The 16,375-nt window shown below is 48.0% G+C and overlaps 1 long non-coding RNA gene across 1 annotated transcript; it reads left to right on the forward strand.

Annotated features, from left to right (window-relative positions):
* Nucleotides 1–13,031: 13,031 nt before the first annotated feature.
* On the forward strand, nucleotides 13,032–14,760 carry LOC123347209. Its single transcript, XR_006573082.1, has 3 exons — nucleotides 13,032–13,311; nucleotides 13,734–13,880; nucleotides 14,610–14,760. It is a non-coding gene; the product is annotated as an uncharacterized LOC123347209 (long non-coding RNA).
* Nucleotides 14,761–16,375: the final 1,615 nt, after the last annotated feature.

The raw sequence follows: 16,375 nt of genomic DNA on the forward strand, positions 1-16,375 counted from the left end.
CAGAGTACTCATAACACATCTCACGTGCCCAGCAGGGACAGTACGCAGGCCACACCGCTTCTTCTCGCAAGGAGTACTATTGATCACACGTCCCTGCTTTCTGGAGGGAACGTTATTCAAGACACACCTCTTGTTTCCAGAGGGGACAGTATTCAGAACTCACCCCTTGTTCCCAGGAGGAGTAATACTGATAAAACACATGTTTTGGGGAGAGGGGGCAACATGGAGGAGACAGTATTTGTGTTACACCTGTCATTTCTGAAGGAGACATTATTCAGGGGACACCTCTTGTTGCCAAAGTATTCATGCCACACTCCATGTCTCCGGAGGACACTGTACTCATAACACATCTCTTGTTGCCAGAAAGGACGGTATTCAGGACACACCTCTTGTTCTCAGGAGGACTACTATTAGAAGGGGTGACTCATTGTCTGGTGGGGACACTATTTGAGTATGTCTACACTACCAGATTAGTTCGATTTAAGTTAAATCAAATTTTTGAAATCAACCTTACAAAGTCAACTTTGTGAGTCCACACTAACGGGGCAAGCGTCGACATTGGAAGCGGTGCACTGTGGGAAGGTATCCCACAGTTCCCGCACTCCCTGCTGCCCATTTGAATTCTGGGATTTCCCCCCAATGCATGCTGGGGGGAAAACTGTGTCGAGGGTGGTCTTGGGTAACTGTCAGAATTCAACAGTCCCTCCCACCAGCTAAATCAGTTTGCGCACTTTTTCTGGTCAGTGACAGCGCGGACGCCACCACACTGCAGTGCGACCATGGAGCCCGCTGCGATCATCGCTGCACTTATGGCCGTTGTCAACTCCTCGCACCTTATCGTCCACCTCTTCCACAGTCAGATGCTGTGAAATCGGGCGAGGAGGCTCCGGCAGCGCGGTGAGGACATGAAGTCTGAAAGTCGCTCAGACCTCTCACAAAGCACAGTACGCTGCGCCGTGGAGATCATGGTGGCAATGGGTCATGTTCATGCTATGGGACGGCGATTCTGGGCCCAGGAAACAAGCACAGACTGGTGGGACCACATAGTGCTGCAGGTCTGGAATGAATCACAGTGGCTGCGAAACTTCAGGATGCGTAAGGGCACTTTCCTTGAACTGTGTGACTTGCTGTCCCCTGCCCTGAAGTGCAAGGACACCCGCATGCAAGCAGCCCTGAGTGTGCAGAAGCGAGTGGCCATAGCCCTCTGGAAACTTGCAACACCAGACAGCTACCGGTCAGTAGCGAACCACTTTGGCATGGGCAAATCTACCGTGTATTTCTCTGATAAGGTCATGCAAAACAGTATCAAAAGCCTTACTGAAGTCAAGATATACACTTCCTCTCTATCCACAAGCTTGTTATCCTGACAGGAAAAAAACATTAGGATGGTTGGAAATGATTTGTTCTTGACAAATCCATGCCGACTGTTATTTATCACTTTAATATCTGTTGCTAACTGATTATTTGTTCCATTATTTTTCAGGGGAATTTAAATAAGCTGATTGGGCTGTAATTCCCCAGGTTGTCCTTACTCCCCTTTCTATAGATGGGCACTATATTTGCCCTTTTCCAGTCCTCTGGAATATCTCCCATATTCCTTGACTTTTTTAAGATAATCACTAATGGCTCAGAGATCTCCTCAGTCAGCTCCTTCAGCATTCTAGGGTGCATTTCATCAGACCCTGCTGACTTGAAGACATCTAACCTAAGTCATTTTTAACTTGTTCTTTCCCTATTTTAACCTCTGGCCCTACCTCATTTTCATTGGCATTCATTAAGTTAGATGTCCAATTGCTGCTAAACTTTTTGGTGACAACGGAAACAAAAGGCATTTAGCACTTCTGCCATTTCCACATTTTCTGTTATTGTCACCCCCCCACTGAGTACCGTCAGAATGTGGGGACAAAATCACAAAGATTAACTCCCAAAAGAAGTTACCCCTAGCAAGGGACAGGGAAGGCAATAAGTAGGGTACTGCTTAAATCACAGGGGGGGAGGGGGAATCGTACCATTTTCAAACATTGGTCATGGCATAAATAGTGAACTTTGCAGATGAGTTATACACCTACAAAATTTGCTAATGATGTAGTGAGTAACCCAAAAAATGTGTGATTTCTCCACAGCGTTTCTCACACTAGGGGCCCAAACCCAATAGGGGGTTGCAAGCCCACCAGGAGGTCGCAGTATTGCCACCCTTACTCCTGAGGTGATGCTGGTAGCGGCGCTGCCTGGAGCTGGATGGCGAGAGAGCGGTGGATGCTGGCCGGTGCCCAGCTCTGAAGGAGAGAAGTAGGAGTGGCTTAGTATTGCCACCTTTACCTCTGTTCTGTGGTGGCGCTGCCTTCAGAGCGAGGCATCCAGCCAGCAGCTGCCATTCGCCACTCTGCCTTCAGAGCCGGGCAGCCGGAGACCCGATTTCACGGTCTGTGACATAAATTTCCATCCTCATTTTTCTGCCCCATTTTTCTACTCCCCAGCCCCGCTTTGTGCCCTTGGTGGCTGCCCCAGTCACCCCACCCGTGTTATGGCCCTGTAGCTGCACCCAATTGTCTGGTTACCAAAACAATTCACAGGCATCATGTAATAGTTGAGTGTTTATATTATGCCAGCAGATTTTTCTTAAACAAACAGGTCTGCTGTGGCTTTTCCAAATTACGGCAATTAATAAAGGTCCATTATTACTTTTCTGCGATTTTCCAAGCCTTCTTTGCAACTCAGCTGCAATTATTTGAAGATCATCCCGCAGTTCAGATAGGGTCTTAATTATTATTAACCAAGAGAAGGAAGAAACAGAAACCACAATAGGGAAAGAACAGGTTAAAAATATGTAGATAATAATATATATAACGTGTCAGCCATGAAATTCATTTTAAGGTGCCCAAAGAATCAGCTGAAGCAATCTGGGAACCATTAGCAATTATATTTCAGAATGCCTGGAGAATGGTGAAGACTGGAGAAGGGAAAACACAGTACCCATCTTTTGAAAGGGGAACAAAGAGGACTGAGGAATAAAGTCAAGCCTTCCTTAGATACCTGGAATGAACAAATTATTATACAATCAATTTGTAAGCACCTAGAGGACAGTAAGGTGATAATTTAGATCCAGACTGGATTTCTAAAAACAAATAATGCCAATTCAATCTCATTTCCTGTTTTCACAGGGGTACTGGATTTACAGTTCCAGGGGATACTGTAGACAGGACATATCTTGATTTTAGTTTGGCTTTTGACACAGGCCCCCATGACATTCTCACAGTGAACTAGGGAAATGTGGTGCACATAAAAGTGCTACAAAATGAGTGACAATGTTGTTGGAAGGCTGCACTCAGACAGTAACCATTAGCGGTTCACTGTCCAATGGGAGGATGTATACAATGGGGTGCCCAGGGGCCAGTCCTGGATCTGATATAGTCAATATTTTCACTCATTACTTGGATAACGGACTGGAGAGCATGCTGTCTAAATATGCAGATACCAGCAGCTGCGAGGGGCTGCAAGCGCGTTGGAGGACAGGATTAGAATTCAAGGTAACATTTACAAACGGGAGAAGTGGGCTGAATGAACAAGATGAAATTCAATAAAGACAAGTGCAAAGTACTAGACTTAGGGAAGGAAAACCAAACGCACCACTACAAAGTGGGCACTAGCTGGTTAGGGGGCAGTACTATTGAAAATGGTCAGGAGCTATAGTGGTTCACAAACTGAATCTGAGTCAATTGTGAAAAAAACTAATTAAGCACTGGACTAGATTAGCAAGAGAGGCAGTGGAATCCCCATCACTGGGGGTTTTTAAGGACGGGTCAGACAAACACCTCAGTGCCGGGGGCCGGACTAGCTGCCCTCTCACGGTACATTCCAGCCCTACAGTTCTACGACTCTATGTGGGGGAAATGCTTGGCCACTTTATTACAGCACTGCCCGGCCCCTCCCACAAGCACTAAACCACCGAGACATTTTGAAACCCTCTCAGTAACAAAGTCTGGGAACCAGATGGGAGAAAAGCGCAGAAGAAAAGGAGTGACCCTGGGGGATTCCCCGACACTGCCCCCAAGGCAGCGCACTCCCACAGCAGGGGGAACAGGGAGAGTCAGGAACTGGCTTTTCCTCTTCCTGCACCTCACCTTGCTCACAGGAAAGTGAATCTGCCCAGTTATTTGGTATCATGGACCTGTGGATCCTCCCCTTAGGCTCAGGGGAGGTTCTTTACCAGTGGGCAGGATCTGCCCGCCAACTTCCTGGATACCAACAGAAAGATGCTGTAGTAAGTGTGTGGGGGCCAGTCAGAGATCTGGGAATCTCTCTCCCTAATTATTTCTCCCACTGCCCTTTTCAGTCTCTCTCTTTCCTTTTTCTCCTTGTGTCTCCCCTTCCCCTGTCTCTCCCCCTCTGGCTGACAGACAATCCTGGGGGTTTGCTCTCCTATGGCTAGATCAGCTCCTGCAATTGCTAAGGAGGGAGACATGTGGGGTGAGGAGGGGCTGTTTCTGCAGAATCACCCTCATACCCATCCCCAGTTCCCTGAAGTCTCTATCAATCGCCTAGAGTCTCTGACTCAGAAATTGGTGTGGACAGAGCCTTGGGATGTCCTATGGGGCTAATTGCAACTGGAGGAAATCCTCACCTTGGCTGGGCACAGAGGAAGCTTTACTCACGGTCACTCCCCAGCTGTGATCCCACTGCGGAAGCAGCAGCTGCTCAGCCTGCGCTCCCAGACCACAATCAGGGCAGCAGCATCTGAACCAGAAAGCTCAACCCCAAAACCCTGAGGCAGAAACAGAGAGAAATTGAGTAACTTTCCCTCCTTTAGCAAGAACTGAAACCCCCTCCCCACAGGGACACACCCTGATCTTATCTACCTCCCATGTTAATTTGGAGTCACTCCCTGTTCTGTCTTGCAGTGACTCCAGATGAACACATGTCTCAGCGTGCAGCTCTAAGGATTAATCTGCTTGTTTGCATAGATAAACTCATATCTTTTCTTATAAGTATTTGATGTATTGTAATAGGTTTATATTTATATTAAAAATAAGTTTGGCTGTAATGCAAGAGACCTACAGGCTAAAACCCTGTCTGTTAAGCTAAGGCAAAGTCAGCATATGTATATTGTGACCCTTTACATTCCTAGGAAAAGATGACCTATCTAGATGTCTAGAGACCTTTTACCTAAATCAATAAACAGTGAAGGATGGCAAAGGGGATTTTTCAAAGTTTTACCCACAGACTTAATAAGTACACCACAAGTCCATACATACCCCATATACTAGTATGTATGTGCGTACTGATGATGGGTAAGTGTACCCTAACATTTCTGGGGGGAAGCTATTTGATATGACACAAGTGCCGGAAATCCTCCCTCTTATTCCCAAGAACAAGGAAAGGATAAACAAATCCAGGAGTTGCTCAAACTCCTGGCTAGCAAATAGGTATCAGTGGCCTCTGTGGCTGGAACTGAAGGCGACCCCAGGATGTTTTTAAACGCACGAGTGGGGGGCCGACAGTGCAACATGTTAATAGACACAGCAGCCTCAGTATCAATAACCAGCCAAGATCTTCCCCTGACCTGTAAAACCATATGGATTGAAGGGGTGGAAGGTGGAAAATTAAAAGCAACCCTTAGCCAGGCAGTAGAAATAGATTTTGAAGATATGATCACAGTCACTCAAATCTGGGTTTGCCCTGAGCAGGGAGACACAATGTGCAGCATAGATCTCCTTAAGGAGCTCGTGGGAGTAACCAACCCCAGAGCTAGCTGCATTGAATGGGCCAAAGGGTCCAAATAGGAAAAATCATCTCAAGATATAGCCATGATTGCCAGTAATAGGTAATAATACCGGGGGGGGGGGAGTCTAGTAGAAACCCCGTGTTCCCTTCACCCTGAGGTGTGGGCAACAGGTAAACAAGAGTGTGGGCTAGTAAACATGAAGCCTCTGTCTGTAGAAGGACCAACTCACAACGCCCACAGGCAGGATCCTATTAAACCCAAAGCCTTAGAGGCAGTTAAATATATAGTCACTAATGTAGAATCTAGAGGGGTAATTTAAAAAACCACCTCCACAACTAACTCCCCAGTTTGGCCCATCAGGAAGCCAGACGGGACCTGGAGGTTAACTATAGACTACACCACCTTAACCGGGTGACTCCCAAGGCACATCCTATTGTGGCAAGCCCTGCCACTATTCTGAATTTGCTAACCCCAGGACACTCAATATTCTCAGTCCTGGATGTAGCTAATGGATTTTGGAGTATTCCCCTTGCAAAGGAGAGTCAGGAGAAATTTGCATTTACAGTAGGAGACCAGCAGTACACTTGGACCTGAGTACCTCAGGGGTTTCATAATTCTCCTTCCATCTTCCACAGGACAATGGCAGAAGTAATAGCACGAGTGCCTTTGGAAGGGGATACTGTGATACTACAGTATGTAAATAATTTGTTAATTGCCAGTTCAAATAAAAAGGACCATTTAAAAGCAATTGCAGAATATTTTATACCTAGGGCATAACATCTCCAAGGAAGAGAAGGCACTCACAGTAGACAAAAAGCAGGCAATTTTAGAGTTAAAGAAACCACGGACAGCTAAGGAATTCTGGAAGGTCGTGGGACTCCTTAATTTCTGTAGAACCTATATACCGGAGCACTCAAGAGATGGTGGAACCATTTCAAAACCTCACTGGAGGGGGAAAGCCTGCAAATGAGTTAGTAATATGGGGCACACAACAAGAGTAGGCATTTATAAAAAATAAAACAGGCTTTAGCCTCCGCCCCCAGCCTGGGCTTACCCGATATGGGAAAGCCATTCCACCTTTACTGCAGCCACAGCCGGACCCAGTACTCAGCTGTGCTAAGCCAGCTTCAGGGAGCATACCTACCTACCTTAAAACCCCTGTATCCCAGGGATTACCAGAGTTCATAGCAGCTCCTTGAGCTGTGAAAGCTTGTGAATCATACACTGTCACAGGGAAATTCATGCTCCATACACCCCATACACTCATTGATCTCCGTAACAGATGCCCAGAGGAGTCAGTGGGAATCAACATTGTGCTTGGAAAACCCTAACTTCTCCATAGTAAAAAACAAAAAAAAAATGTAGCCAAATGTCTGAACATAAAGGGAGAGGTACACGCATGTCTTATAGAGAAGAGGAAGTGTTGGGAAGAATTTTTAAAAAGCCATTAAAAATCCAAATATAGCTTTGTATGTAAATAAATCAAGAGAGCATAAAATTGGAGTGCCACATACAGAATGGGCAGTGGTACTCGGTGATGGGAAAGTGATAGCCTTGCTTCTTGGGCTGACTTTGATCCATCCATCTGACCTGAAGCTAACAGCCCTCACTGAACATTTGAGAGCAGGGGAAAGCAAGAAGCTCACTGTATACACAGACAGCAGATATGCATTTGGAGTGGTGCGTGACTACATGGACGTGTGGTCACACAGGGGTTTTATAACAACAACTGGCAAGCAAATTAATAATATGAAAGCAATTCAAGGCCTAACAGAAGCTGCCAAACTACCATCAGAACTAGCAGTAGTAAAAATAAAAGCACACAATTAAATCTCAAGTAAAAAACAAACAAAAAAAATTGCACAAGCAAGTCCTATTAAGGTTTGTGCAGCTAGAGTGCCAAAAAAGGAAGTAAATTTAAAAAAGCTATATGCAACCATAAGCCCAGAAAAGAAAGTTAAAAAAAACAAGGCTGTGTGTATAAAAACCACCTCTGGTATGGGCCGGGGGGGAGGAGCTGGTAGCCCCGGAGTGCATACGGACTCTACTGCGCCATGACATCCACTCTCCAGCTCCTCTGAGGTAAAGACAAATGAGGGCTGCTCTGAAATACTGGTGGTGGCCAGCCATAAAAAAAAATGCTTTACAATTTCTCAAAAAATGTGTAACATAGGCACTAGTAAATGTGGGTAAAAAAAAAGAAGTGCCTCTGATTCACCAACCACAACCAGAGGGACTGTGGCAAAATTTGCAAATTGATTTTACTGGACCCTTGCCACAAAGCAGAGGGTACACTTACATTTTGGAAATTATTGACACCTTTGCCCAATGGGTAGAGGCATTCCCAACCAAGAACTGTACTGCCACAACAATATTTCTTTTGCTAGGATTCGAGCTAATACCCAGATGAAGTTTGCCACTGTCAACATACGCTGACCAAGGAATTCACTTTACAGGGTGAGTAATAAAAGAAGCATGTAAAGCACTAGGAATAAAGCAAAAATTCCATATACCATACCACCCTGAAAGCTCAAAAATAATCAAAAACAATAAACAAAACAATAAAAACAGCCTTAACAAATGCAATACTGAATACAGGAGAAGGATGGGCTCCTATGCTTCCTGCTATGTTGTATCAAATCAAAGAAAGCCCAAATAGGCTGACTCAACTGACACCCTTTGAGCTAATGACACAAAGAGCAAGGAGAATGCCTAGCACTGTGACCCTCCCTGCAGGCGGTCTGGGCTTTTTGCAGACAGGCTGCAAAACTACATCAAGGCATTGGACATAGAGTTAAAGAATTTATACAACCCAGTAGAAAAAAAAACCAAACCGAGCTGAATAATAATAGCAGTCTAGACAAACCTGCATTTGAAGTTGGGAATTTAGTAATGTGTCGCATTTATCCAGAGGTTAAAGGAATTTCTAAAGCCAAGATGGCAAGGCCCTATAAAGGTCCTTCTAACTACTAATACATGTGCAAAGATTAAAGGAAAATTTAAAACATTTTGGCATCACCAAAATCAGTTAAAATTGTTTAAATCAGCATCTGTCAATACTAACAATGCTTCCACGGGTGAACAAGAGGAGAAGGAAGAAGTACTGAAGGGTGACCAGGACAACCAGAGCGACCATGGGGAGGCTTCTGCTGTGTCTCCTGCTGTCCCTGTGATGCATGAGGAAGGACGCAAGTCATGTGCCATGTGAAAAGGAGGACTGGGAATGGGTCACTAACCCCCCTCCTCCAGGTTTGCTGTGCTTTAATTGCCGCACTAAGGAAACACTTTAACTTGTCCAAAACACGTGCAGTGGCCAATAAACAAATCTGGCCAGAAGTAAAGGTGGCACTGTGGTTAGGACACGAGCGCACAGTAGAATGCAAGAAGGTCCAAATAAAATCACACACTGATGCTCACAAAAACAGGGAGGCTAGTAACATTACAATTTTGATAACAACCGACTGCCCTGTTATCCGCTGGTGTCAGGTACCGGAGATTACGGACTTGTTGGAAGGAATCATGGAAGCGTATGAGCTACTCCTTTGAACAGGGCAAAGCGCTTTGATGATGCTGTGGCCCCCTGAGATGAACAGTGTCTATATTTAATGCAACCAGTGTCCAAATTACCTTTAAAGGGGGAACAGCTGCGTACTACTAGTGAAGGGTACTACAAGGTCTTGGGCTATGCCTCATTTGAGCACAACTACATGGCATATTGCCACGAAGGCTTGGGAGGGAACGCACAGACCTCGATACTGGAATTTGTGTGGAATTTTGGGAGAAAGAAACCAAACACTCATGAAAGATCATGCGCCAATTATACCGACATGGTACCTGTGGAGGTTGGACTTGCTGATTCAGGATGGAGCTTACCACTTAAAGCACGGATGCAGGTAACCCCAAAGGCATGGCACATATTTGTTAAATGATGGCCCAAATTAGAATGTCCACAACTGGTAACAATTAACTGGGTTATCAGCGACAGAGTGGAAACACCCAATTGTGTGTCATGCCCTGAACAAATCCCTCTTCCAGAACCAGGATTATAATGATAGGACCAGCACTACCGGTCCTCACCTCAGTGGTATTCCACACTTACAGGGTTGAGGTGCGTATTCCTTTAGAGGTAGTGAACAGACAATATGCAAAAGTCAGGCCTCAAATGAGTAGAAACATTACTAGCCTAACAAACGAAATTGGTGAGTGCTTAACTAGACAGAGGAGGGGATTACTAGATACCATTGCAGGATGGTTTGGTGCAGGTAATTCTGTTTGCAACACCTATACCATAGCACACCAAGCTGAAAGGAAGGACCATCTGGAATCAAGGGTGGCAGATGCTATAATCTCTAATGCCCAGGGAGAACTAGATACTATTAAGGCCAGTCGATTTATCCTAGACAGCTTAAAGGATATCTCAAACTCTGTATCCACCTCATCAGATATAACAAAATACCTGGGCTAAGAAGTCACCAGTCTGCTAATAAATGGGACAAAAATAAAGGCACTACAGGAGAGTTGTAGGAGAGCAGGACAAATTTTGGTCCTCATCACACAGGGAATTGTAACCAATCTCCTCAATGGCCGGGTCCACCCAGCCCTTATGGAAGCGGTGGAACCCTATATCCCGTCCCCAGCAACTGCCCAGAACCACTCCATCAAGCTAAATGGAAAGCCCTGCCCCTCGAGACATCCATCCGTGTGCATGACTGTCCCCCAAAGGTCAACCATGACTGTTGATATGACGCGGCTCCACCGTACTGCATCAATGATGGGTAACCTGACATGGGATCCGGAATGGCACTACGGCAGTAAGTATCTCGAGGAGTGGCTACAGGCCCTGCAGGCGAAGATCGAGGAGTTGGTGTCCGAGGCCCAGAGGCATATTGGGGAAGGCCATCTGACGTACATTCAGATAGGGAAAACCATGGACTGGGCCCATGTGAAGCACTCGAAGGGAAAGAACCAGGCCGTGGAGGTTAAAACAATGATTATGGGCGATGCCATCTCAGGTGATCAAGTCCCCTGGGGACGGATCTCTGTGCTATTTTGTCAAGTTATGTGGGGAGTCTATCCTGACATTCCTGATGGTACTGGTGCTTTACCGGCAACTCCACAGTACGCTGAGTACATTAAAATTGGTATATGTGACCTGGCGCGTTAGGGAACCCTAGGGTCAAGAGGAGGGACTGAAGGATTAAAATCCATGTGCATTTTATATAACAACCTGGTATGTGGATTGTGTCAGCTCTTTTCCAGACCCAAACTCCAGAGTATGGTCAAGGGACCAGAGGCCTAGAAAATAGCGATCAGCTAAGAGAAGCAGAATAAACAACAGATAACCTTGCTTTGCCAAAATAAACCTAGTCAGCAAATTGCCAGGTGTTAGAGCCATGAACTGAATAATTGTGTCTTACTCAGAGTTGCAGATTGAACAAAGAAGCCCTGTTTCGGTTGTTAGTTTGTTTATAGGGAGATGTTCTTCCCACAGATCCAACCTTGAGTTTATGAAAGGTTGGCGCATGTCATTATAAGATATGGCTTCCTCCCACCTTCCTTTCCCAGGGACCAATGCCTGCCTTAAAACACAGAGGAGAGAATCTCTATTGCCATATACTTTCACTGTTTCTTTGTTTTAACTCCTAGGAATATATCTGCTTGACAATCAGAGGAGCTACTCCATTCCTATGTACCCCAAATCAGAATTCAACATTGATCAAATGTTATTAGGATAAAATAGCAAGTTAACATTTAATTAATACTTATATAACTTAAGACCATGGGCGGAGACATTATGTAACCTGTTAACCATTGGCTAATGTGCTATCTTGTCTTGCGGCCAGACCTATCCCGGGGTGTGGAACTGCCTACCCTGTCACTTTCCCCCACCCATGGAAAAGCCATATATTCTATTGTAATCAATTGATTGACAGTGTCTCTGAGCCTAATAAGCAAGGTGACACTCTGCCAGCGCCATGTGTAATAAACTCCTATGCTTCACCTCTACATGGTGTGGACTTATGTCCTTCAGTTGTAAAACCTTTACCTCCTCAATAACTAATTCAACTTCCCTGAAACACAGGACACCTTATGGAACTTGGGGAGACAAAGCCAGTTGTAATAATTGGATAATGGGGGGAAGTTTAACCTTATACAAACTTGAATATGAGGCTGAAGGATGATATGAGGTACTCATTATAGCTACCTTTCAAAGCAAAACAGGAAGAGCGATTTACTCTTTATAATATGCATGACATAACCCAACTGTTTAATAAGACTCAACAGACAATGAAACAGTTAATCGCTTTAAACAATGATCAGCACAGGGATCAACATTTAGGAAAAGAGATTATATGCTCTGCATATGGGGAATATGTCATGAGTGCAATCACCAATGCACTACAATCCTTAAGATTGGGAAGAGTTCCTGACTTACCATATATACTCGATCATAAGCCAGTCTGTTTATAAGCCAACCCCCCGCAAAATGGGTAAGTACAAATGGAAAAATTTTTATGACCCATTCATAAGCCAACGCTATAAGTCAGGGGTCAGCAAACTTTGGCTCCTGGGCCATCACGGAGATAAACCTAAGTTAACAAAGTGTCCCAGTGCAGCAGCTGCTTACCCTGATGGCCTGGGACAGCAACAGGTGGGGAAATTTTTTTGGGGGGGGGAGGAAGCTGAGGGTCAGGAGAGTAACCCCCTATGACCCACCTTTTTTGCCTACATTCCCCCACTACAGTTACAGCTAAAATCGTTACTGGCCCATAAGGAGACCCACTTTATACCAATTACTAATGATATGGACAAAGCCCAACAAGTTACTACCCAATTAATGAATAAAGAGAATGAGACTGAAACAACTGGAATCAATGTCCTTATTTTCGGTTGCCTGCAGCACAGATCCAACAAACCCAAGTCAAAACCTAGACAGACACCACGTGGGGAGGCACATGAATGTGTGCCCGTGGTGCCCATTCCAGACACCCGCCAAAACCTACCCAGGTATAAAACTGGCGCTGAACCAGTCTGCCCCCCCCGACCCCCCATTTTACACCCTCTGCCCCTCCCCCGCCTGACCGCCCCATTTCACACCCTCTGGCCCTCCCCCACCCCCGACTCCGGGAGTCTCGATCCGCCCCACGCGCGCGACTGCCCCCGGGGTCTCTCCGCCAATCAGCGAGCGGGCCGGGACCCCCACGCGCACCGCGACCCCCTCCGCCTGCCGCTGGGCCCACGTCACTTCCGGCCCGAAGTGCGCCAGGATCGGGGCGCGACCGCTCGCTCGAGCCCAGCCTGGCCCCGCCCTGCGGACGCGGCGTCACCGGCTCACACCCTGGAAGCGGATTCGGCGGCGGCCGCCTGGGCTGGGAGTGCGCGGGCGCGCGGACAACGCCCGGCGCATGCTCAGTGGCACCCGCTGAAGCCGCTGCGCCCTCACGCTGCCCTGACTGGGCCAGAAACTCCCCTGGGGGTCGCTGCCCAAATAGTGGAGACCCCCCCCGCCGGAGTCACTGCGGCAGCTGGGGGGCGGGACACAGGACATTGCCCCAGGGGGCTGTCTGAGGTCATTTCCCCTCCCCCAGGTGAGGGGCTGAGGGACACACCCAGGGCACTGGCCCATGTGGCCACAATGGTCCTTCTCCTCTGGGGGGAGGCAGGGCCCCCCCATCACTGCAGCCACAGAGAGAGGAGACACACAGGGCAGCGGGTCAGGTTCTGGGCCCAGCAGGGCAGCACTGCCCGGCCTTCCCGCTCCCTGCGGCTGCCCAGCTGCGGGTAGAGAAGCCCAGCAGGGCAGGGCGGGTCCCTGGCGTATGGCGCTCAAGGTTGCCCCTGACCAGGGCAGCCATAGAGAGGCTACTGGCCTTGTCCATGCCTCCTGCTCAGACGATTCCCAGTCTGGGGGCCCGGGCGGATGATTTATTGCCCTCATGACCCCTGGCAGTTAATGTTCAGCCTCAGCTGTGCCCCGCCACATGCTTTTGCCCCTGCCTTTTCTATCCAGATACCTTAATGGGCCCCATCACCATCATACCTGGGAGCAGCCATCTCCTGACCTGGCTTGTCAGCTCTGAAACCCTCTAAGTCCCTCTCACAATGTACCATCCTTTTTCTTGTTCATCCCAAGTCATGGAGCCAGTACCTGGAGCATGTGAGTGGAGAGGTGGCGATGATACGCGTTCAGCTCCAGCTAGTGTAGCCCTTTTTATAGTAACTTACAATAACACCCCTAAGTAATTGTCGTCTGGCTTTGACCAAACTGTTGCCGGCACTCAGTGCCCAAGGTGGCAGTGGTTGAGTTCGTTGCCCGGTGTGCGCCGCGCCAAAAGGACACACCAGGATGGAGAAGCAAACAGAACTTTATTTAAGATATCAAATAGGCGTCAGGAGCCACACAGGGCTCAAATCAAAACCGTGCGAAACAAACAACTCACATACCAATGGAGACTCCTGCGACTGTGGGGCTTGTTTCCGATCCTTAGTCCGCTCACGTCTCCGGGCGGAGTTCCTCTGGGCGGCGTCCGCTGGCTCCCTTGACGCCTTCGAGGAGCAGTGGGCGCTGTCCGGGGTTCTCTGCTCGGTGTCACCGTCAGGCTCCCTTCTTATGACCCTTTGACCGCACTCCTGTCCCTGTTCTTTTATTAGTTGTCCCCCGCAATTAGTGGGTTTCTGAGGCTCTGTGGCACCTCCCCTTAGGCTGGGGGGGGGTTCCGTTAGCATGGGGCGGGCTCGCCCGCCCCAGTTCCTGGAAACCCAATAGATACCTTTTATACTTTAACCAAAACAGTAACTTGTTACAATGTTTATGACATGAACATTACCCGCCCAGAACCAAGTCTGCCTAGCTACTAACCGGTTCTTACTAGTTTCTTTCTTCTAGAAGGAGTAGCCCCTTTCACAAGGGCAACTCGGGGTCAAACATGGAGTCTGGAGGAGAGTTGGTACACTATGGCTCAGAGCAAGAGGACTTCATCCGCTCTCATGGCCTTCCATCCTTTTGAGTTACCTGGATTATGCCAAGTGCATCCCCAACAACCATATCTACATTTTGTCTATTTTAATTAAAATAACTTCAATAAAAATGTTAAATAGCCAATGAGAGTGTAGAAGGTAACTTGTGTAAGTATGATTTTAAACATTAAGAAGGAAGGTACTGTACAGCTGCGGTCAGGCTTAGGTTCTGAGGGATTACAAGTGTCGGTTACAAGGTTCGTAAGATACATACATAACACAACCACCATAGACCCAGATTGGGGTGCGGGCATTTTTAAAACCACAGTGGGTAAGTGATCTCAGGTACACCACCCATAGAATGTATCCAGAGTCCAAGTCATTGATTATACCTGGGGTCAGCAACCTTTCAGCAGTGATGTGCCGAGTCTTCATTTTAATTTAAGGTTTTGAGTGCTGGTAATACTTTTTCATGTTTTTAGAAGGTCTCTATAAGTCTCTCTTTTACAATACAACAATAGTTTAGTTAAATAATATAAACAAGGTTTTCAAAATGTTTAAGAAGCTTAATTTTAAATTAAATTAAAATGTTGATCTTACGCCGCTGGCCCGCTCAACCCACTTCTAGTCTGGGGTTCTTTTCACCTAGGCCAGCAATGGGCTGAGTGAGGCCTGTGGTCGGGACCCCGGCTGGCAATAGTCAGGCAGCCAGAATCCCAGACTAGCAGCTGTCTGGGTGGGGCCACTGGCGAGGACCCTAGACCCGCAGCGGGCTGAGCAGCTCAGCCTACTGCCGCTCAGGGGTTCCATCTGCGGGCTCCTGCCAGCTGACATCCCTGCTGCCAGACCCACTCAGCTCGCTGCCAGTCTGGAGTCCTGGTCCTCTCCACATACAGCGGGTAGCTACCTTCTCCCTGGTTCTGGCCCATTCTCTTCCTCTCTCTGCACTGAGCTGAGAGTGGGAATGCACCAAGCACAGGATGAGGGTGAAGGGTCTGGCCAGGAGATACAATGAGGGAGGGGGCTCAGGATTGGAGCAGGAGATTTGGGTGTGGGGCACTTACCTGGGCAGCTTCCATTTGGTGTGAGGGGTACAGGCGGGAATGTGTGTAGGGATGTGTGCAGTAGCTCCCATTTGGTGCTGAGGGTGGGGGGTGAATGGGGATGTGGGGGGGTGCCAGAGTCAGGGCTGGGGTCATGGGTGGGGGTGAAGCAGTCAAGCATAAAGCTGGGTGTGTATGAGGGGGACTCAGGGGAGGGGCCTGGGGGTGCGTGCAGAGCACAGGCCTGGTGTGTGTGCGGGGCTCTGGGCAGAGGGCTGGGTGGCTGTGGGGGGGGTTCAGGGCAGGGGGCTGGGTGCGTGTGTGTGGGGACTCAGGGAACAGGGCTCCCCCCACTCCTGCGGCCCCCAGCCAGCTCACCCACTCGGGGCCCCATGGCACACTGCACAAGCGCAACTAGCGCCTGCGGCAAGACAGTCCCTTCTGGCTGTGTCTGGAGGAGCTGCCCCTGGTGGCGCATAACCCCGCAGTATGTGAGCTCCTCACCCCAGGGCTCTCTGGCCACCACCAATTCCCATTCGCCCGCACCTGCTACGTGCTCAGCGCCACCGGGCCACTGAGCTCTCTGCTCCTCCCAGCTCACGAACAGCAGGTACCGAGCCATGGCTGCAGCTGGGTGCCTCCTCCCAGGGAC

Source organism: Mauremys mutica, chromosome 13 (assembly GCF_020497125.1).
Source record: "Mauremys mutica isolate MM-2020 ecotype Southern chromosome 13, ASM2049712v1, whole genome shotgun sequence".
Lineage (NCBI taxonomy): Eukaryota > Metazoa > Chordata > Testudines > Geoemydidae > Mauremys > Mauremys mutica.